At 44.5% G+C, this 22,279-nt stretch overlaps 11 non-coding genes and 2 pseudogenes across 11 annotated transcripts; all 13 read left to right on the top strand.

The window, feature by feature from the left end:
* Positions 1 to 1,022: 1,022 nt before the first annotated feature.
* LOC141207289 (U2 spliceosomal RNA) lies at positions 1,023 to 1,226 on the top strand (annotated as a pseudogene).
* Positions 1,227 to 2,341: 1,115 nt separating this feature from the next.
* LOC141207698 (U2 spliceosomal RNA) lies at positions 2,342 to 2,532 on the top strand. Its single transcript, XR_012278026.1, has one exon. It is a non-coding gene; the product is annotated as a U2 spliceosomal RNA (small nuclear RNA).
* A 1,115-nt stretch (positions 2,533 to 3,647) lies between these two features.
* Positions 3,648 to 3,838, top strand: LOC141207697 (U2 spliceosomal RNA). The gene has a single exon (XR_012278025.1). It is a non-coding gene; the product is annotated as a U2 spliceosomal RNA (small nuclear RNA).
* A 1,115-nt stretch (positions 3,839 to 4,953) lies between these two features.
* LOC141207158 (U2 spliceosomal RNA) lies at positions 4,954 to 5,144 on the top strand. Its single transcript, XR_012277580.1, has one exon. It is a non-coding gene; the product is annotated as a U2 spliceosomal RNA (small nuclear RNA).
* Positions 5,145 to 6,259: 1,115 nt separating this feature from the next.
* Positions 6,260 to 6,450, top strand: LOC141207696 (U2 spliceosomal RNA). Its single transcript, XR_012278024.1, has one exon. It is a non-coding gene; the product is annotated as a U2 spliceosomal RNA (small nuclear RNA).
* A 1,115-nt stretch (positions 6,451 to 7,565) lies between these two features.
* Positions 7,566 to 7,756, top strand: LOC141207695 (U2 spliceosomal RNA). Its single transcript, XR_012278023.1, has one exon. It is a non-coding gene; the product is annotated as a U2 spliceosomal RNA (small nuclear RNA).
* A 6,133-nt stretch (positions 7,757 to 13,889) lies between these two features.
* LOC141207311 (U2 spliceosomal RNA) lies at positions 13,890 to 14,094 on the top strand (annotated as a pseudogene).
* A 1,115-nt stretch (positions 14,095 to 15,209) lies between these two features.
* On the top strand, positions 15,210 to 15,400 carry LOC141207694 (U2 spliceosomal RNA). Its single transcript, XR_012278022.1, has one exon. It is a non-coding gene; the product is annotated as a U2 spliceosomal RNA (small nuclear RNA).
* A 1,115-nt stretch (positions 15,401 to 16,515) lies between these two features.
* On the top strand, positions 16,516 to 16,706 carry LOC141207693 (U2 spliceosomal RNA). Its single transcript, XR_012278021.1, has one exon. It is a non-coding gene; the product is annotated as a U2 spliceosomal RNA (small nuclear RNA).
* Positions 16,707 to 17,818: 1,112 nt separating this feature from the next.
* On the top strand, positions 17,819 to 18,009 carry LOC141207692 (U2 spliceosomal RNA). The gene has a single exon (XR_012278020.1). It is a non-coding gene; the product is annotated as a U2 spliceosomal RNA (small nuclear RNA).
* Positions 18,010 to 19,124: 1,115 nt separating this feature from the next.
* Positions 19,125 to 19,315, top strand: LOC141207691 (U2 spliceosomal RNA). The gene has a single exon (XR_012278019.1). It is a non-coding gene; the product is annotated as a U2 spliceosomal RNA (small nuclear RNA).
* A 1,115-nt stretch (positions 19,316 to 20,430) lies between these two features.
* LOC141207690 (U2 spliceosomal RNA) lies at positions 20,431 to 20,621 on the top strand. Its single transcript, XR_012278018.1, has one exon. It is a non-coding gene; the product is annotated as a U2 spliceosomal RNA (small nuclear RNA).
* Positions 20,622 to 21,736: 1,115 nt separating this feature from the next.
* Positions 21,737 to 21,927, top strand: LOC141207688 (U2 spliceosomal RNA). The gene has a single exon (XR_012278016.1). It is a non-coding gene; the product is annotated as a U2 spliceosomal RNA (small nuclear RNA).
* The last annotated feature ends 352 nt before the right edge of the window (positions 21,928 to 22,279 follow it).

Raw genomic sequence — 22,279 nt, 5'->3', positions numbered from 1 at the left:
TTGCAAGTCAAGAATGGCTCCGCGGGCAGGTCCATGTCTCGCTTCTTCCTGCTTCCTCTTTGGAGGCGACTCGGCTGGGACAAGTGGGACAGCTCCTTCCCCTACAACTGGACGACGCCATGGTTCTACGGAGACGTCGTTCGATTTGTGGGGGAGCATCAACTGGAGGGACTCAAGCCCGACTTGTGGAAGCCCAAAACTATCCACAAGCTAATCAGAGCCAAGGATGACGTGGAGAACATCACAGGACTTCACCAGGACACGCTGGAGACTGTGTGGACAAATGTGTCGTCTGACAGGCTGACCAACGGGCACAAGGACTTGTCGTGGATGGCGATTCAGGGCGGACTGCCCGTCCGGTCATTCATGCATGCCCGGAACCTGTGCAAGACCCGGTACTGCCCAAGGTGCCCCTTCGTGGAGGAAACATCTTTGCACACTTTTTGGGACTGCGGATTTGCACAGCGCCTATTGACTGCACTTGAGGACGACCTGAGGAACTCTGTCCCCAGGGCGAGCCTATCGCACCATTCTGTGCTTTACGGACTCTTCCCTGGGGTTCATACCGTCGGAGCCATCCAGGAGGCTTGGCGCCTTATGAACTGCTTCAAGGATGCCGTTTGGGTCGCCAGGAACCGGCTCATCTTGAGGAGGGAGAGGATGTCCATCCAGGACTGCCGCAGGCTGATCCACAGCCTGCTCAGAGACTATTCCATCATGGACGGTCCGGAGGACGAGGACGAGGACTAAACCCCTCCTCCCCCTCTCCCCTTATGTGTCTTGTCTTTCAATAAAGCTTCGGGCCTGTGATTTTCCCCTCCCCATCCCCTTTTTCCCAATCCCCATCCCTTATCACGGTTCGTCGTACTGTATTGATTGACATGCTTTTTCTTTCAGATTGAGTGTTTTGTGTAGCACAGGGGTGTGATGTGTCTAGTTAGTGCGTCGTATCCTCATGCTATGTAAATATGATGTAGAATTCTGTGTGTACTGGGCTGCGGCACTGTACACTGTCTGTTAACTTATTTTTTGTGCTAATAAAAGATATATTCAATCAAAAAAAAAAAAAAAAATCTGTTCTTATCAGTTTAATATCTGATACGTCCCCTATCTGGGGACCATATATTAAATGGATTTTTAGAACAGGGAGATGGAAAAAGAGCTTGCTCTGTCCACTCCACGCATTGACCTGGTATTGCAGTATCTCCAGGACCGGTGCACCCCTTCTTTAATGCAGTTTCTAAAATCAGAAAGAATTGAATTCAATGTTTTTTGTTCATTTTGCTTGTTTGTCGGATTTTGGGATGGACTCTTTGGCTTTGCTTTTCTTCTCCTCATTGGATTTTTCATGTTCAAAGTTGCAGAAGCCAGATTACAAGCTCATTTTGGTTCAACTTCAGCAACTGTGCATTGCATTGCCATGTAATGTGATGCAATGCTATCTTTCTAGCTCTCCCTTTTTACTTCCTTTTGGATAAACAGACATATTAGGCAAGCATTTTGGAGCTTTCACCTAAATAACTACAGGTGGTGAGATAAGCTGCACAATATAATTGACCTTTCAGTATATTGTTGCACACACACCATCTATTTAGCAAATGCCCTTGTTATCAACAGCAGCCTTTTAAACTCACCTGAGCTAACAGGTATGTGCGCTGGTTACTCTGCTGCGCTTAAAATTTCTTTTTTGGTTTGCTACAATGCCTTTTCTGAAACGTTGTCTCCTTCTGCTGGAACACTGACTTCTTTCATTTAATGCCTGCAGACTATAAAAGAGAACCCAACCCAAAAAGTTTGGTTGATTAGTCTGTGGCATTCTGTTAAACTGTTGCTTATGGCGGTCTCTGTGAGCTTCTCAGCGACATTCAGCCAGCCAGGTATCCTGCCTGCAGTAGATGGAATGTGGCAATGGAACGCTGGCTGCGCGTGTCATAATAGGCTCTGAGCCTTTATATACCTGTGCACAGCAGCAGCCACCTTCAGTCTGCTGCTGGACAGCCAGCAGCAGCAGCAGCAGGAGTGGTATGGAATCAGGAGCCCTCCTGCTAAGGGGAGACAGCTGCTCGTTCCACCCCACCCCCCGCCTTAATTGGTTCTCCTCCCTTCCAACGGTGTTGAGGCGGGTGGGAACAGCAGGGGGTGAAGGTGCTGTGTTTAAAGAGGTGGAGTTATGCAGATCTAAAACGCGTGGATTGCAGCAGCAGCAAGCCGAAAAGTGCAGGCATGTAAGGGATCTAGAGGTTGACAACATGTCTTCTTAACGGGAGTCCAGGAGCTCATCTCCACAAATGGACTTTTCAGGATCCTTGGGTGGCTCCGTAGTTTGAAACCAATTCTGGTTATCGCTTCTCGGCCTTTTGGCTAAGATCAAGTGTAGTATCTGTTCTTATCAGTTTAATATCTGATACGTCCCCTATCTGGGGACCATATATTAAATGGATTTTTAGAACAGGGAGATGGAAAAAGAGCTTGCTCTGTCCACTCCACGCATTGACCTGGTATTGCAGTATCTCCAGGACCGGTGCACCCCTTCTTTAATGCAGTTTCTAAAATCAGAAAGAATTGAATTCAATGTTTTTTGTTCATTTTGCTTGTTTGTCGGATTTTGGGATGGACTCTTTGGCTTTGCTTTTCTTCTCCTCATTGGATTTTTCATGTTCAAAGTTGCAGAAGCCAGATTACAAGCTCATTTTGGTTCAACTTCAGCAACTGTGCATTGCATTGCCATGTAATGTGATGCAATGCTATCTTTCTAGCTCTCCCTTTTTACTTCCTTTTGGATAAACAGACATATTAGGCAAGCATTTTGGAGCTTTCACCTAAATAACTACAGGTGGTGAGATAAGCTGCACAATATAATTGACCTTTCAGTATATTGTTGCACACACACCATCTATTTAGCAAATGCCCTTGTTATCAACAGCAGCCTTTTAAACTCACCTGAGCTAACAGGTATGTGCGCTGGTTACTCTGCTGCGCTTAAAATTTCTTTTTTGGTTTGCTACAATGCCTTTTCTGAAACGTTGTCTCCTTCTGCTGGAACACTGACTTCTTTCATTTAATGCCTGCAGACTATAAAAGAGAACCCAACCCAAAAAGTTTGGTTGATTAGTCTGTGGCATTCTGTTAAACTGTTGCTTATGGCGGTCTCTGTGAGCTTCTCAGCGACATTCAGCCAGCCAGGTATCCTGCCTGCAGTAGATGGAATGTGGCAATGGAACGCTGGCTGCGCGTGTCATAATAGGCTCTGAGCCTTTATATACCTGTGCACAGCAGCAGCCACCTTCAGTCTGCTGCTGGACAGCCAGCAGCAGCAGCAGCAGGAGTGGTATGGAATCAGGAGCCCTCCTGCTAAGGGGAGACAGCTGCTCGTTCCACCCCACCCCCCGCCTTAATTGGTTCTCCTCCCTTCCAACGGTGTTGAGGCGGGTGGGAACAGCAGGGGGTGAAGGTGCTGTGTTTAAAGAGGTGGAGTTATGCAGATCTAAAACGCGTGGATTGCAGCAGCAGCAAGCCGAAAAGTGCAGGCATGTAAGGGATCTAGAGGTTGACAACATGTCTTCTTAACGGGAGTCCAGGAGCTCATCTCCACAAATGGACTTTTCAGGATCCTTGGGTGGCTCCGTAGTTTGAAACCAATTCTGGTTATCGCTTCTCGGCCTTTTGGCTAAGATCAAGTGTAGTATCTGTTCTTATCAGTTTAATATCTGATACGTCCCCTATCTGGGGACCATATATTAAATGGATTTTTAGAACAGGGAGATGGAAAAAGAGCTTGCTCTGTCCACTCCACGCATTGACCTGGTATTGCAGTATCTCCAGGACCGGTGCACCCCTTCTTTAATGCAGTTTCTAAAATCAGAAAGAATTGAATTCAATGTTTTTTGTTCATTTTGCTTGTTTGTCGGATTTTGGGATGGACTCTTTGGCTTTGCTTTTCTTCTCCTCATTGGATTTTTCATGTTCAAAGTTGCAGAAGCCAGATTACAAGCTCATTTTGGTTCAACTTCAGCAACTGTGCATTGCATTGCCATGTAATGTGATGCAATGCTATCTTTCTAGCTCTCCCTTTTTACTTCCTTTTGGATAAACAGACATATTAGGCAAGCATTTTGGAGCTTTCACCTAAATAACTACAGGTGGTGAGATAAGCTGCACAATATAATTGACCTTTCAGTATATTGTTGCACACACACCATCTATTTAGCAAATGCCCTTGTTATCAACAGCAGCCTTTTAAACTCACCTGAGCTAACAGGTATGTGCGCTGGTTACTCTGCTGCGGTTAAAATTTCTTTTTTGGTTTGCTACAATGCCTTTTCTGAAACGTTGTCTCCTTCTGCTGGAACACTGACTTCTTTCATTTAATGCCTGCAGACTATAAAAGAGAACCCAACCCAAAAAGTTTGGTTGATTAGTCTGTGGCATTCTGTTAAACTGTTGCTTATGGCGGTCTCTGTGAGCTTCTCAGCGACATTCAGCCAGCCAGGTATCCTGCCTGCAGTAGATGGAATGTGGCAATGGAACGCTGGCTGCGCGTGTCATAATAGGCTCTGAGCCTTTATATACCTGTGCACAGCAGCAGCCACCTTCAGTCTGCTGCTGGACAGCCAGCAGCAGCAGCAGCAGGAGAGGTATGTAATCAGGAGCCCTCCTGCTAAGGGTAGACAGCTGCTCGTTCCACCCCACCCCCCGCCTTAATTGGTTCTCCTCCCTTCCAACGGTGTTGAGGCGGGTGGGAACAGCAGGGGGTGAAGGTGCTGTGTTTGAAGAGGTGGAGTTATGCAGATCTAAAACGCGTGGATTGCAGCAGCAGCAAGCCGAAAAGTGCAGGCATGTAAGGGATCTAGAGGTTGACAACATGTCTTCTTAACGGGAGTCCAGGAGCTCATCTCCACAAATGGACTTTTCAGGATCCTTGGGTGGCTCCGTAGTTTGAAACCAATTCTGGTTATCGCTTCTCGGCCTTTTGGCTAAGATCAAGTGTAGAATCTGTTCTTATCAGTTTAATATCTGATACGTCCCCTATCTGGGGACCATATATTAAATGGATTTTTAGAACAGGGAGATGGAAAAAGAGCTTGCTCTGTCCACTCCACGCATTGACCTGGTATTGCAGTATCTCCAGGACCGGTGCACCCCTTCTTTAATGCAGTTTCTAAAATCAGAAAGAATTGAATTCAATGTTTTTTGTTCATTTTGCTTGTTTGTCGGATTTTGGGATGGACTCTTTGGCTTTGCTTTTCTTCTCCTCATTGGATTTTTCATGTTCAAAGTTGCAGAAGCCAGATTACAAGCTCATTTTGGTTCAACTTCAGCAACTGTGCATTGCATTGCCATGTAATGTGATGCAATGCTATCTTTCTAGCTCTCCCTTTTTACTTCCTTTTTGATAAACAGACATATTAGGCAAGCATTTTGGAGCTTTCACCTAAATAATTACAGGTGGTGAGATAAGCTGCACAATATAATTGACCTTTCAGTATATTGTTGCACACACACCATCTATTTAGCAAATGCCCTTGTTATCAACAGCAGCCTTTTAAACTCACCTGAGCTAACAGGTATGTGCGCTGGTTACTCTGCTGCGCTTAAAATTTCTTTTTTGGTTTGCTACAATGCCTTTTCTGAAACGTTGTCTCCTTCTGCTGGAACACTGACTTCTTTCATTTAATGCCTGCAGACTATAAAAGAGAACCCAACCCAAAAAGTTTGGTTGATTAGTCTGTGGCATTCTGTTAAACTGTTGCTTATGGCGGTCTCTGTGAGCTTCTCAGCGACATTCAGCCAGCCAGGTATCCTGCCTGCAGTAGATGGAATGTGGCAATGGAACGCTGGCTGCGCGTGTCATAATAGGCTCTGAGCCTTTATATACCTGTGCACAGCAGCAGCCACCTTCAGTCTGCTGCTGGACAGCCAGCAGCAGCAGCAGCAGGAGAGGTATGTAATCAGGAGCCCTCCTGCTAAGGGTAGACAGCTGCTCGTTCCACCCCACCCCCCGCCTTAATTGGTTCTCCTCCCTTCCAACGGTGTTGAGGCGGGTGGGAACAGCAGGGGGTGAAGGTGCTGTGTTTAAAGAGGTGGAGTTATGCAGATCTAAAACGCGTGGATTGCAGCAGCAGCAAGCCGAAAAGTGCAGGCATGTAAGGGATCTAGAGGTTGACAACATGTCTTCTTAACGGGAGTCCAGGAGCTCATCTCCACAAATGGACTTTTCAGGATCCTTGGGTGGCTCCGTAGTTTGAAACCAATTCTGGTTATCGCTTCTCGGCCTTTTGGCTAAGATCAAGTGTAGTATCTGTTCTTATCAGTTTAATATCTGATACGTCCCCTATCTGGGGACCATATATTAAATGGATTTTTAGAACAGGGAGATGGAAAAAGAGCTTGCTCTGTCCACTCCACGCATTGACCTGGTATTGCAGTATCTCCAGGACCGGTGCACCCCTTCTTTAATGCAGTTTCTAAAATCAGAAAGAATTGAATTCAATGTTTTTTGTTCATTTTGCTTGTTTGTCGGATTTTGGGATGGACTCTTTGGCTTTGCTTTTCTTCTCCTCATTGGATTTTTCATGTTCAAAGTTGCAGAAGCCAGATTACAAGCTCATTTTGGTTCAACTTCAGCAACTGTGCATTGCATTGCCATGTAATGTGATGCAATGCTATCTTTCTAGCTCTCCCTTTTTACTTCCTTTTGGATAAACAGACATATTAGGCAAGCATTTTGGAGCTTTCACCTAAATAACTACAGGTGGTGAGATAAGCTGCACAATATAATTGACCTTTCAGTATATTGTTGCACACACACCATCTATTTAGCAAATGCCCTTGTTATCAACAGCAGCCTTTTAAACTCACCTGAGCTAACAGGTATGTGCGCTGGTTACTCTGCTGCGCTTAAAATTTCTTTTTTGGTTTGCTACAATGCCTTTTCTGAAACGTTGTCTCCTTCTGCTGGAACACTGACTTCTTTCATTTAATGCCTGCAGACTATAAAAGAGAACCCAACCCAAAAAGTTTGGTTGATTAGTCTGTGGCATTCTGTTAAACTGTTGCTTATGGCGGTCTCTGTGAGCTTCTCAGCGACATTCAGCCAGCCAGGTATCCTGCCTGCAGTAGATGGAATGTGGCAATGGAACGCTGGCTGCGCGTGTCATAATAGGCTCTGAGCCTTTATATACCTGTGCACAGCAGCAGCCACCTTCAGTCTGCTGCTGGACAGCCAGCAGCAGCAGCAGCAGGAGAGGTATGTAATCAGGAGCCCTCCTGCTAAGGGTAGACAGCTGCTCGTTCCACCCCACCCCCCGCCTTAATTGGTTCTCCTCCCTTCCAACGGTGTTGAGGCGGGTGGGAACAGCAGGGGGTGAAGGTGCTGTGTTTAAAGAGGTGGAGTTATGCAGATCTAAAACGCGTGGATTGCAGCAGCAGCAAGCCGAAAAGTGCAGGCATGTAAGGGATCTAGAGGTTGACAACATGTCTTCTTAACGGGAGTCCAGGAGCTCATCTCCACAAATGGACTTTTCAGGATCCTTGGGTGGCTCCGTAGTTTGAAACCAATTCTGGTTATCGCTTCTCGGCCTTTTGGCTAAGATCAAGTGTAGTATCTGTTCTTATCAGTTTAATATCTGATACGTCCCCTATCTGGGGACCATATATTAAATGGATTTTTAGAACAGGGAGATGGAAAAAGAGCTTGCTCTGTCCACTCCACGCATTGACCTGGTATTGCAGTATCTCCAGGACCGGTGCACCCCTTCTTTAATGCAGTTTCTAAAATCAGAAAGAATTGAATTCAATGTTTTTTGTTCATTTTGCTTGTTTGTCGGATTTTGGGATGGACTCTTTGGCTTTGCTTTTCTTCTCCTCATTGGATTTTTCATGTTCAAAGTTGCAGAAGCCAGATTACAAGCTCATTTTGGTTCAACTTCAGCAACTGTGCATTGCATTGCCATGTAATGTGATGCAATGCTATCTTTCTAGCTCTCCCTTTTTACTTCCTATTGGATAAACAGACATATTAGGCAAGCATTTTGGAGCTTTCACCTAAATAACTACAGGTGGTGAGATAAGCTGCACAATATAATTGACCTTTCAGTATATTGTTGCACACACACCATCTATTTAGCAAATGCCCTTGTTATCAACAGCAGCCTTTTAAACTCACCTGAGCTAACAGGTATGTGCGCTGGTTACTCTGCTGCGCTTAAAATTTCTTTTTTGGTTTGCTACAATGCCTTTTCTGAAACGTTGTCTCCTTCTGCTGGAACACTGACTTCTTTCATTTAATGCCTGCAGACTATAAAAGAGAACCCAACCCAAAAAGTTTGGTTGATTAGTCTGTGGCATTCTGTTAAACTGTTGCTTATGGCGGTCTCTGTGAGCTTCTCAGCGACATTCAGCCAGCCAGGTATCCTGCCTGCAGTAGATGGAATGTGGCAATGGAAAGCTGGCTGCGCGTGTCATAATAGGCTCTGAGCCTTTATATACCTGTGCACAGCAGCAGCCACCTTCAGTCTGCTGCTGGACAGCCAGCAGCAGCAGCAGCAGGAGAGGTATGTAATCAGGAGCCCTCCTGCTAAGGGTAGACAGCTGCTCGTTCCACCCCACCCCCCGCCTTAATTGGTTCTCCTCCCTTCCAACGGTGTTGAGGCGGGTGGGAACAGCAGGGGGTGAAGGTGCTGTGTTTAAAGAGGTGGAGTTATGCAGATCTAAAACGCGTGGATTGCAGCAGCAGCAAGCCGAAAAGTGCAGGCATGTAAGGGATCTAGAGGTTGACAACATGTCTTCTTAACGGGAGTCCAGGAGCTCATCTCCACAAATGGACTTTTCAGGATCCTTGGGTGGCTCCGTAGTTTGAAACCAATTCTGGTTATCGCTTCTCGGCCTTTTGGCTAAGACCATTTGGTTGCAGCCTGATAGGTGCGAGTTCTCTGGAGGAATCCAGGCCTTTTTGCGAAAGGATTTGGCGATTTTCTGTGGTATTATACCGACAGGTTTTGAAGATGAACTTCGTGAAGAATACTATCCGAATTGGAGTGGATCCATCAGTTTCCGAGAGGAATAATGTGTCCTTCATCGTGGAGAAACTTTTGGAAGGAAAAGCTGGAGCAAAACGAGGCGACTTCTACAGCGTCAACGAGTTTCCTAAATCAGGTACATATGACGTGACTTTTGTAGAAGAAAATACCTGCCTTGATGTGTTTGAGTGGCTTCGGAGTCACACTGATGATCCTTTCTTGGAAGGGGTGTGGTTTGAACCCTTGTTTGGACTTCAAGAAAAGATTGTGTGGGTAACAGTTTATAACCCTTTTACTGAGCCAGCATTGCTTGAAGGCTTCCTTGCACGGTACTGTGATTATGTGCGTAAAGGGGAAAAGCAGTTTAATTCTTTAGGTATTTTCAACTGCAAATACAAGTTTCGGGTGAAACTGAAGAAGAATCCTGGAAGTGTGGGAGGCTTTAGACATCCTCCTGCGAATTTTTCTGTGGCGGGACATAGGGGCTTCCTTTACTATGTAGGGCAGCCTATGTATTGCAGGAAATGTTACTGCTTTGGACATGTGCAGGATGCATGTAAGAAAGGGCAATGTTGCCGTAACTGCAAAGAGGAGGGGCATGTGGCAAGTGCGTGCCCGAAGCCCAAGGCTTGTGACATGTGTGGAAGTGGTGAGCACATGTTTAAAGATTGCCCGCAGGGTGTGCCCAGGAAAACTGATAAGGAGAGGAAAAAGGAGGAGGAGGAGAGGAGGGTTTTGCAGCAGATAGAAAGAGAAACTGCTAGAATGGAGAGAGAGCAGAGGAGGCAGAGTGAAAGGTCTGCCCCTGAAACTGTGAGTCTGAGGCCTGCTTACCAGAAGGAGAAAAAGGCACCTAAAATGGAGAAGGAGCTTGTGAAAGAATTGAGGAGAATGGAGGGGCAGATGAATGCAGCGGGAGAAGGAAGGTGTCCGGATACGTTGGACTTTCAGGACGTTGTAGATGCTGCAGATTGTATGGAAACTGGGGAAGGGTCATCACACCCTTCAGATCCTGAGAATATTGAGGAGTACTTCTCCGATGAGGGTGGGGGGAGTAGAAAGTGTCACAGGGAGGGTGGTGGGGCAAATGATGAAGAAGATATCAAGGCACCGCAGCGAAAAGTGGGTGCCAAGAAAGCAAGGTGGGGTGATGGTGATGCTGCTAGCGGCTCGGAAACGAGTTGCTCGGTTCAGATGGTGGAAGAAGATAGTGGGGGTGCTGGTTAAGGTTGCCTTGCAATATGCGTGATAATGCCTATTATAAGCTTTGACTTAAGTCAAAGGCTTTTTCTTGTGAGTGGAGTTTTTGTAGTGTTTTTGTAACTTTTCTGTTTTCGTTTTTTTTAGGAGGTTTAAAAAAGGAAAAAATGGGTTTTACTATAATTTCACAAAATGTGAGAGTGTTTAAAAATAAGGCCAGGAGGGCTGCAATTTTTGATTTTTTGGCTATGAAGAATGCATCGATTTTTTGTTTGCAAGAGTGTGGAGTGGTGGATGGGGTGAGAGGAGATGAATGGTCTCATGGAGCATCTGTGTGGTCGGGGAGTGCATGTAATAAAAATGATGGTGTGGGGATTTTAGTTAAAGGGAGGGAGGTGGTTTTGAGTGATTATGTGGTGATTGATGTGGGGAGGTGCATTTTAGCAAATTTTGAGTATAAAAATGTTAAATTTTGTGTTATTAATGTTTATGCGCCGGTGGAGAAAAATGACCGGAAAAAGTTATTTGAAAAAATTAAACTTTTTGTTCCGGGAAGAATGCCTGTGGTGATTGTGGGTGATATGAATTGTGATGTGGGGAGAGTGAATGTGGATGTGTCTGGGAAAACTTTGTTAGAGTTGGTTAGTGATTTTGATTTGCATGATATGCAAAGTGTATGTAAAGTGAGGCCTTTGTTAAATACCTTCTTTTCCGAAAGTGGAAGAATACAATCTAGATTGGATTACTGTTTTATTTCAAAAAATATGATTCCTGTTGACTATAAGCAGGAGAATGTTTTGTTTTCAGATCATGTGTGCATGTCGTGTGAGTTGGATGTGAATGTGAATGGGGTGTTTGGGAAAGGTTTGTGGAAGTTGAATGTTAAGTTATTGGAGTATGAGGAAGTAAGAAAGGAATATGCAAGACGGTATGAGGAGTGGTGTGAGTGTAAAAATGGTTTTGGGAATGTTTGTGGGTGGTGGGATTGGGTTAAAAAACAGACAAAAATTTTTTTCAAAAATTTGGGTTATAAGATGGCAGCAGTCAAGAGGAGACATTTTGTGAGTTTAAATGCACGTTTAAGTTTCTTGTATAAATTGAGGGAGGGAGGGATGGAGGTGGAGGAGGATATTTTACAAGTGAAAAAGGAGGTTCATGAGTTCTTGTTGGAAAAAGGGAGGAGTATTGTCTTTAGAGCAAAAGTTGATAATTTGGAGTATGATGAAAAATGTTCACGTTTTTTTTTCAAGAAGGTTTTTGGGAAAAAGCAAAATATGTGTGTGTTGAATGGAGCAGATGGAAGCGAGGTGAGTGGAGAGGATATGTGTGAGGAAGTGGCAAAGTTTTATGAGGATTTGTATGCTGTAAAGTGGAGGGATGAGTGTTTGGAGAATGATGTTTTGAGTACGTTAGAGAGTAAATTGAATGAGGCGGAAAGAGAGAGGCTGATGGATGCTGTGACAAGTGATGAAGTATGGAAGGTTATGTGTAGTATGGCTTTGAATAAGACGCCGGGGGAGGATGGTCTTCCAGTAGAATTTTACCGCATGATGTGGGATGTGATTGGGAGTGATTTTGTGGATTTTTGTAAGTATATGTGGGAAAATATGGAGGTGGCAGGTAGTATGCGTGCAGGTATGGTTGTATTGATTCCGAAAAAGGGTGATTTGAAGAGTCTGAAAAACTGGAGGCCAATAACATTATTGAACTGTGATTATAAGATCTACGCAAAATTAATGGCAAATAGGATGCGTGATGTGATAGAGAGTGTGATTGGGGATGAGCAGTGTTGTGCAGTACCTGGGAGACGGATTCACGAGTGTGTGTGTATATTGAGAGATTGTCTATGGGATTGTATGAGCCGGAAGAAGAGTGTGTTTTTGTTGAGCCTGGATTTTGAAAAGGCGTATGATAGGTTGTCGCATGGTTTTTTGTTTAGAGTGTTGCTGAGAATGGGTTTTCCTGCTGATTTTGTTGGGAGAGTGAGAAGTCTATATACAGATATTTATAGTTGTGTTTTAATGAACGGTTATGTCGGTAGGAGAGTGAATGTGCATTCGGGCGTGAGGCAGGGGTGTCCGTTATCCCCTGTGGCTTTTATTTGTGCAATTGAACCTTTGTTGTGTATGTTGAGGAAGGATAAAGTGGTTCGAGGTGTGCAAGTGCCGGGAGGTGGAGGAAGAGAGTGGAAGGTGAGTGGTTATATGGATGACGTGTGTGTATTATGTGATTCTGAATGTTCGGTGAGGCGGGTGAAGTTGTTAGTGTCTATCTTTTGTGGTGCGTCTGCATTTAAAGTGAATTGGGAAAAGAGTGAGTGTAAGGTTTTTGGAAGTGGTATTTTGAGTAGAGATGTAGGTGTGAACGTAGTGAGTGGGCCCATTAAGGTTTTGGGAGTGAAGTTTTCAGAAAGATTGGATGGGAAAGAAAGTTGGGATGATGCGAAAGAGAAGGTTGAAAAGAAGTTATGTTTTTGGAAGTTGAGAAGCCTTACTTTCTTTGGAAAAATCTTAGTCATTAAAAGCGTGGTGTTGCCTATTTTTTTATATGTTGCAGTTGTGTTTCCACCAGGTTATATGGTTTTGAGAGGATTGAATAGGATTTTGTTTGTTTTTTTGTGGAATTCTAAAATGGAGAGGGCGCGGAGGGAAGTGTTGGTGAAGCGTATGGAGAAAGGTGGTTTGGGTTTTCCAAATTTAGAAGTTTTTTTGGGTGTGAATATTGTGGTGTTTGTGCTGAAAGTGATTATGGGCGATGGAAAGTTTTCATGTATGTGTGGATATTTATTTGGGGCTTATTCTTTTCGTTTGAAGTGGAGAGAGAGGGATTTGCGGTGTCCGGTTGCTTTTGAGGTGCCCGTGTGGTATGTGTGGGTTTATAAGTTTTTGGTGAAGTATGAGTTGTGTGATGTGGATGTGAGGTTGTTGGGAAATAAGAAGGCTGTGTACAGGATGATTGAGTGTAGAGAAATGGAGAGTGGAATAAATTTGGTGAGAGGGTGTGATGTGCAAAAAGTATGGAAGAAGGTGCGGATGGGTGGTATGACAAATAAGCAGAGTGAGGTTGTGTGGCAGTCTTTGCATGGAGTGTTGCCAGTAAGAGAGTTTCAGAGGAATAGAGGTTTAGTGAGGAGTGAAACGTGTCCAAGAAATGGCTGTGGTGGAAGGGAAAGTGTGTTGCATGTTTTTTGGAATTGCCAGTATGCTAGAGATGTGATTGGGAGAATGGGGCCTTTGTGTAAAGAATTGTGTGGTGTGAATTTGTTGTCCTTTGAGTTGTTTATGTTTGGTTTGGGAATATGTGATGGGACGAAGGAACGAGTCTTGTGGTTGATGCTTGCGTGTATAAAGGAAGTGTTATGGGATGTGAGGAATGTGTATGTGTTTAAAAGGAAGGAAATTGCTGTAAAGGATAGTGTGAAGGTGATTATGGGGAAGATGTATGTGTGTTTCCTATGGGACAAAAAGAGGAGAGGGGAAGTGGATGCGGAGGGAATATGGAAAGTTAAAAAGTGGAGATATTTTGTAAATACTTCTTGATCTTGTTTTCTGTGTAAGGTTTAAAAAGAAGAAATAAAAATTTTCCGGTGATGATGGGAGCAGCATTTGTGTCGTTGAGATGATGCAGCTGTTTGGAAGGAAGTTCCTTTGGTCGTGACTATAGACCGTGGATTTCCCCATCTGAGGGAAAAAAAAGAAAAGAGAAAAAAAAAAGAAAAGAAAAATCTGTTCTTATCAGTTTAATATCTGATACGTCCCCTATCTGGGGACCATATATTAAATGGATTTTTAGAACAGGGAGATGGAAAAAGAGCTTGCTCTGTCCACTCCACGCATTGACCTGGTATTGCAGTATCTCCAGGACCGGTGCACCCCTTCTTTAATGCAGTTTCTAAAATCAGAAAGAATTGAATTCAATGTTTTTTGTTCATTTTGCTTGTTTGTCGGATTTTGGGATGGACTCTTTGGCTTTGCTTTTCTTCTCCTCATTGGATTTTTCATGTTCAAAGTTGCAGAAGCCAGATTACAAGCTCATTTTGGTTCAACTTCAGCAACTGTGCATTGCATTGCCATGTAATGTGATGCAATGCTATCTTTCTAGCTCTCCCTTTTTACTTCCTTTTGGATAAACAGACATATTAGGCAAGCATTTTGGAGCTTTCACCTAAATAACTACAGGTGGTGAGATAAGCTGCACAATATAATTGACCTTTCAGTATATTGTTGCACACACACCATCTATTTAGCAAATGCCCTTGTTATCAACAGCAGCCTTTTAAACTCACCTGAGCTAACAGGTATGTGCGCTGGTTACTCTGCTGCGCTTAAAATTTCTTTTTTGGTTTGCTACAATGCCTTTTCTGAAACGTTGTCTCCTTCTGCTGGAACACTGACTTCTTTCATTTAATGCCTGCAGACTATAAAAGAGAACCCAACCCAAAAAGTTTGGTTGATTAGTCTGTGGCATTCTGTTAAACTGTTGCTTATGGCGGTCTCTGTGAGCTTCTCAGCGACATTCAGCCAGCCAGGTATCCTGCCTGCAGTAGATGGAATGTGGCAATGGAACGCTGGCTGCGCGTGTCATAATAGGCTCTGAGCCTTTATATACCTGTGCACAGCAGCAGCCACCTTCAGTCTGCTGCTGGACAGCCAGCAGCAGCAGCAGCAGGAGAGGTATGTAATCAGGAGCCCTCCTGCTAAGGGTAGACAGCTGCTCGTTCCACCCCACCCCCCGCCTTAATTGGTTCTCCTCCCTTCCAACGGTGTTGAGGCGGGTGGGAACAGCAGGGGGTGAAGGTGCTGTGTTTAAAGAGGTGGAGTTATGCAGATCTAAAACGCGTGGATTGCAGCAGCAGCAAGCCGAAAAGTGCAGGCATGTAAGGGATCTAGAGGTTGACAACATGTCTTCTTAACGGGAGTCCAGGAGCTCATCTCCACAAATGGACTTTTCAGGATCCTTGGGTGGCTCCGTAGTTTGAAACCAATTCTGGTTATCGCTTCTCGGCCTTTTGGCTAAGATCAAGTGTAGTATCTGTTCTTATCAGTTTAATATCTGATACGTCCCCTATCTGGGGACCATATATTAAATGGATTTTTAGAACAGGGAGATGGAAAAAGAGCTTGCTCTGTCCACTCCACGCATTGACCTGGTATTGCAGTATCTCCAGGACCGGTGCACCCCTTCTTTAATGCAGTTTCTAAAATCAGAAAGAATTGAATTCAATGTTTTTTGTTCATTTTGCTTGTTTGTCGGATTTTGGGATGGACTCTTTGGCTTTGCTTTTCTTCTCCTCATTGGATTTTTCATGTTCAAAGTTGCAGAAGCCAGATTACAAGCTCATTTTGGTTCAACTTCAGCAACTGTGCATTGCATTGCCATGTAATGTGATGCAATGCTATCTTTCTAGCTCTCCCTTTTTACTTCCTTTTGGATAAACAGACATATTAGGCAAGCATTTTGGAGCTTTCACCTAAATAACTACAGGTGGTGAGATAAGCTGCACAATATAATTGACCTTTCAGTATATTGTTGCACACACACCATCTATTTAGCAAATGCCCTTGTTATCAACAGCAGCCTTTTAAACTCACCTGAGCTAACAGGTATGTGCGCTGGTTACTCTGCTGCGCTTAAAATTTCTTTTTTGGTTTGCTACAATGCCTTTTCTGAAACGTTGTCTCCTTCTGCTGGAACACTGACTTCTTTCATTTAATGCCTGCAGACTATAAAAGAGAACCCAACCCAAAAAGTTTGGTTGATTAGTCTGTGGCATTCTGTTAAACTGTTGCTTATGGCGGTCTCTGTGAGCTTCTCAGCGACATTCAGCCAGCCAGGTAACCTGCCTGCAGTAGATGGAATGTGGCAATGGAACGCTGGCTGCGCGTGTCATAATAGGCTCTGAGCCTTTATATACCTGTGCACAGCAGCAGCCACCTTCAGTCTGCTGCTGGACAGCCAGCAGCAGCAGCAGCAGGAGAGGTATGTAATCAGGAGCCCTCCTGCTAAGGGTAGACAGCTGCTCGTTCCACCCCACCCCCAGCCTTAATTGGTTCTCCTCCCTTCCAACGGTGTTGAGGCGGGTGGGAACAGCAGGGGGTGAAGGTGCTGTGTTTAAAGAGGTGGAGTTATGCAGATCTAAAACGCGTGGATTGCAGCAGCAGCAAGCCGAAAAGTGCAGGCATGTAAGGGATCTAGAGGTTGACAACATGTCTTCTTAACGGGAGTCCAGGAGCTCATCTCCACAAATGGACTTTTCAGGATCCTTGGGTGGCTCCGTAGTTTGAAACCAATTCTGGTTATCGCTTCTCGGCCTTTTGGCTAAGATCAAGTGTAGTATCTGTTCTTATCAGTTTAATATCTGATACGTCCCCTATCTGGGGACCATATATTAAATGGATTTTTAGAACAGGGAGATGGAAAAAGAGCTTGCTCTGTCCACTCCACGCATTGACCTGGTATTGCAGTATCTCCAGGACCGGTGCACCCCTTCTTTAATGCAGTTTCTAAAATCAGAAAGAATTGAATTCAATGTTTTTTGTTCATTTTGCTTGTTTGTCGGATTTTGGGATGGACTCTTTGGCTTTGCTTTTCTTCTCCTCATTGGATTTTTCATGTTCAAAGTTGCAGAAGCCAGATTACAAGCTCATTTTGGTTCAACTTTAGCAACTGTGCATTGCATTGCCATGTAATGTGATGCAATGCTATCTTTCTAGCTCTCCCTTTTTACTTCCTTTTGGATAAACAGACATATTAGGCAAGCATTTTGGAGCTTTCACCTAAATAACTACAGGTGGTGAGATAAGCTGCACAATATAATTGACCTTTCAGTATATTGTTGCACACACACCATCTATTTAGCAAATGCCCTTGTTATCAACAGCAGCCTTTTAAACTCACCTGAGCTAACAGGTATGTGCGCTGGTTACTCTGCTGCGCTTAAAATTTCTTTTTTGGTTTGCTACAATGCCTTTTCTGAAACGTTGTCTCCTTCTGCTGGAACACTGACTTCTTTCATTTAATGCCTGCAGACTATAAAAGAGAACCCAACCCAAAAAGTTTGGTTGATTAGTCTGTGGCATTCTGTTAAACTGTTGCTTATGGCAGTCTCTGTGAGCTTCTCAGCGACATTCAGCCAGCCAGGTATCCTGCCTGCAGTAGATGGAATGTGGCAATGGAACGCTGGCTGCGCGTGTCATAATAGGCTCTGAGCCTTTATATACCTGTGCACAGCAGCAGCCACCTTCAGTCTGCTGCTGGACAGCCAGCAGCAGCAGCAGGAGAGGTATGTAATCAGGAGCCCTCCTGCTAAGGGTAGACAGCTGCTCGTTCCACCCCACCCCCCGCCTTAATTGGTTCTCCTCCCTTCCAACGGTGTTGAGGCGGGTGGGAACAGCAGGGGGTGAAGGTGCTGTGTTTAAAGAGGTGGAGTTATGCAGATCTAAAACGCGTGGATTGCAGCAGCAGCAAGCCGAAAAGTGCAGGCATGTAAGGGATCTAGAGGTTGACAACATGTCTTCTTAACGGGAGTCCAGGAGCTCATCTCCACAAATGGACTTTTCCGGATCCTTGGGTGGCTCCGTAGTTTGAAACCAATTCTGGTTATCGCTTCTCGGCCTTTTGGCTAAGATCAAGTGTAGTATCTGTTCTTATCAGTTTAATATCTGATACGTCCCCTATCTGGGGACCATATATTAAATGGATTTTTAGAACAGGGAGATGGAAAAAGAGCTTGCTCTGTCCACTCCACGCATTGACCTGGTATTGCAGTATCTCCAGGACCGGTGCACCCCTTCTTTAATGCAGTTTCTAAAATCAGAAAGAATTGAATTCAATGTTTTTTGTTCATTTTGCTTGTTTGTCGGATTTTGGGATGGACTCTTTGGCTTTGCTTTTCTTCTCCTCATTGGATTTTTCATGTTCAAAGTTGCAGAAGCCAGATTACAAGCTCATTTTGGTTCAACTTCAGCAACTGTGCATTGCATTGCCATGTAATGTGATGCAATGCTATCTTTCTAGCTCTCCCTTTTTACTTCCTTTTGGATAAACAGACATATTAGGCAAGCATTTTGGAGCTTTCACCTAAATAACTACAGGTGGTGAGATAAGCTGCACAATATAATTGACCTTTCAGTATATTGTTGCACACACACCATCTATTTAGCAAATGCCCTTGTTATCAACAGCAGCCTTTTAAACTCACCTGAGCTAACAGGTATGTGCGCTGGTTACTCTGCTGCACTTAAAATTTATTTTTTGGTTTGCTACAATGCCTTTTCTGAAACGTTGTCTCCTTCTGCTGGAACACTGACTTCTTTCATTTAATGCCTGCAGACTATAAAAGAGAACCCAACCCAAAAAGTTTGGTTGATTAGTCTGTGGCATTCTGTTAAACTGTTGCTTATGGCGGTCTCTGTGAGCTTCTCAGCGACATTCAGCCAGCCAGGTATCCTGCCTGCAGTAGATGGAATGTGGCAATGGAACGCTGGCTGCGCGTGTCATAATAGGCTCTGAGCCTTTATATACCTGTGCACAGCAGCAGCCACCTTCAGTCTGCTGCTGGACAGCCAGCAGCAGCAGCAGCAGGAGAGGTATGTAATCAGGAGCCCTCCTGCTAAGGGTAGACAGCTGCTCGTTCCACCCCACCCCCCGCCTTAATTGGTTCTCCTCCCTTCCAACGGTGTTGAGGCGGGTGGGAACAGCAGGGGGTGAAGGTGCTGTGTTTAAAGAGGTGGAGTTATGCAGATCTAAAACGCGTGGATTGCAGCAGCAGCAAGCCGAAAAGTGCAGGCATGTAAGGGATCTAGAGGTTGACAACATGTCTTCTTAACGGGAGTCCAGGAGCTCATCTCCACAAATGGACTTTTCAGGATCCTTGGGTGGCTCCGTAGTTTGAAACCAATTCTGGTTATCGCTTCTCGGCCTTTTGGCTAAGATCAAGTGTAGTATCTGTTCTTATCAGTTTAATATCTGATACGTCCCCTATCTGGGGACCATATATTAAATGGATTTTTAGAACAGGGAGATGGAAAAAGAGCTTGCTCTGTCCACTCCACGCATTGACCTGGTATTGCAGTATCTCCAGGACCGGTGCACCCCTTCTTTAATGCAGTTTCTAAAATCAGAAAGAATTGAATTCAATGTTTTTTGTTCATTTTGCTTGTTTGTCGGATTTTGGGATGGACTCTTTGGCTTTGCTTTTCTTCTCCTCATTGGATTTTTCATGTTCAAAGTTGCAGAAGCCAGATTACAAGCTCATTTTGGTTCAACTTCAGCAACTGTGCATTGCATTGCCATGTAATGTGATGCAATGCTATCTTTCTAGCTCTCCCTTTTTACTTCCTTTTGGATAAACAGACATATTAGGCAAGCATTTTGGAGCTTTCACCTAAATAACTACAGGTGGTGAGATAAGCTGCACAATATAATTGACCTTTCAGTATATTGTTGCACACACACCATCTATTTAGCAAATGCCCTTGTTATCAACAGCAGCCTTTTAAACTCACCTGAGCTAACAGGTATGTGCGCTGGTTACTCTGCTGCGCTTAAAATTTCTTTTTTGGTTTGCTACAATGCCTTTTCTGAAACGTTGTCTCCTTCTGCTGGAACACTGACTTCTTTCATTTAATGCCTGCAGACTATAAAAGAGAACCCAACCCAAAAAGTTTGGTTGATTAGTCTGTGGCATTCTGTTAAACTGTTGCTTATGGCGGTCTCTGTGAGCTTCTCAGCGACATTCAGCCAGCCAGGTATCCTGCCTGCAGTAGATGGAATGTGGCAATGGAACGCTGGCTGCGCGTGTCATAATAGGCTCTGAGCCTTTATATACCTGTGCACAGCAGCAGCCACCTTCAGTCTGCTGCTGGACAGCCAGCAGCAGCAGCAGCAGGAGAGGTATGTAATCAGGAGCCCTCCTGCTAAGGGTAGACAGCTGCTCGTTCCACCCCACCCCCCGCCTTAATTGGTTCTCCTCCCTTCCAACGGTGTTGAGGCGGGTGGGAACAGCAGGGGGTGAAGGTGCTGTGTTTAAAGAGGTGGAGTTATGCAGATCTAAAACACGTGGATTGCAGCAGCAGCAAGCCGAAAAGTGCAGGCATGTAAGGGATCTAGAGGTTGACAACATGTCTTCTTAACGGGAGTCCAGGAGCTCATCTCCACAAATGGACTTTTCAGGATCCTTGGGTGGCTCCGTAGTTTGAAACCAATTCTGGTTATCGCTTCTCGGCCTTTTGGCTAAGATCAAGTGTAGTATCTGTTCTTATCAGTTTAATATCTGATACGTCCCCTATCTGGGGACCATATATTAAATGGATTTTTAGAACAGGGAGATGGAAAAAGAGCTTGCTCTGTCCACTCCACGCATTGACCTGGTATTGCAGTATCTCCAGGACCGGTGCACCCCTTCTTTAATGCAGTTTCTAAAATCAGAAAGAATTGAATTCAATGTTTTTTGTTCATTTTGCTTGTTTGTCGGATTTTGGGATGGACTCTTTGGCTTTGCTTTTCTTCTCCTCATTGGATTTTTCATGTTCAAAGTTGCAGAAGCCAGATTACAAGCTCATTTTGGTTCAACTTCAGCAACTGTGCATTGCATTGCCATGTAATGTGATGCAATGCTATCTTTCTAGCTCTCCCTTTTTACTTCCTTTTGGATAAACAGACATATTAGGCAAGCATTTTGGAGCTTTCACCTAAATAACTGCAAGTGGTGAGATAAGCTGCACAATATAATTGACCTTTCAGTGTATTGTTGCACACACACCATCTATTTAGCAAATGCCCTTGTTATCAACAGCAGCCTTTTAAACTCACCTGAGCTAACAGGTATGTGCGCTGGTTACTCTGCTGCGCTTAAAATTTCTTTTTTGGTTTGCTACAATGCCTTTTCTGAAACGTTGTCTGCTTCTGCTGGAACACTGACTTCTTTCATTTAATGCCTGCAGACTATAAAAGAGAACCCAACCCAAAAAGTTTGGTTGATTAGTCTGTGGCATTCTGTTAAACTGTTGCTTATGGCGGTCTCTGTGAGCTTCTCAGCGACATTCAGCCAGCCAGGTATCCTGCCTGCAGTAGATGGAATGTGGCAATGGAACGCTGGCTGCGCGTGTCATAATAGGCTCTGAGCCTTTATATACCTGTGCACAGCAGCAGCCACCTTCAGTCTGCTGCTGGACAGCCAGCAGCAGCAGCAGCAGGAGAGGTATGTAATCAGGAGCCCTCCTGCTAAGGGTAGACAGCTGCTCGTTCCACCCCACCCCCCGCCTTAATTGGTTCTCCTCCCTTCCAACGGTGTTGAGGCGGGTGGGAACAGCAGGGGGTGAAGGTGCTGTGTTTAAAGAGGTGGAGTTATGCAGATCTAAAACGCGTGGATTGCAGCAGCAGCAAGCCGAAAAGTGCAGGCATGTAAGGGATCTAGAGGTTGACAACATGTCTTCTTAACGGGAGTCCAGGAGCTCATCTCCACAAATGGACTTTTCAGGATCCTTGGGTGGCTCCGTAGTTTGAAACCAATTCTGGTTATCGCTTCTCGGCCTTTTGGCTAAGATCAAGTGTAGTATCTGTTCTTATCAGTTTAATATCTGATACGTCCCCTATCTGGGGACCATATATTAAATGGATTTTTAGAACAGGGAGATGGAAAAAGAGCTTGCTCTGTCCACTCCACGCATTGACCTGGTATTGCAGTATCTCCAGGACCGGTGCACCCCTTCTTTAATGCAGTTTCTAAAATCAGAAAGAATTGAATTCAATGTTTTTTGTTCATTTTGCTTGTTTGTCGGGTTTTGGGATGGACTCTTTGGCTTTGCTTTTCTTCTCCTCATTGGAGTTTTCATGTTCAAAGTTGCAGAAGCCAGATTACAAGCTCATTTTGGTTCAACTTCAGCAACTGTGCATTGCATTGCCATGTAATGTGATGCAATGCTATCTTTCTAGCTCTCCCTTTTTACTTCCTTTTGGATAAACAGACATATTAGGCAAGCATTTTGGAGCTTTCACCTAAATAACTACAGGTGGTGAGATAAGCTGCACAATATAATTGACCTTTCAGTATATTGTTGCAC

This window comes from Phyllobates terribilis, unplaced genomic scaffold (genome assembly GCF_046119375.1).
Source record: "Phyllobates terribilis strain yellow unplaced genomic scaffold, ASM4611937v1 Scaffold_160__1_contigs__length_4322635, whole genome shotgun sequence".
NCBI lineage: Eukaryota > Metazoa > Chordata > Amphibia > Anura > Dendrobatidae > Phyllobates > Phyllobates terribilis.
This window is presented reverse-complemented; position numbering and strand designations above follow the sequence as displayed.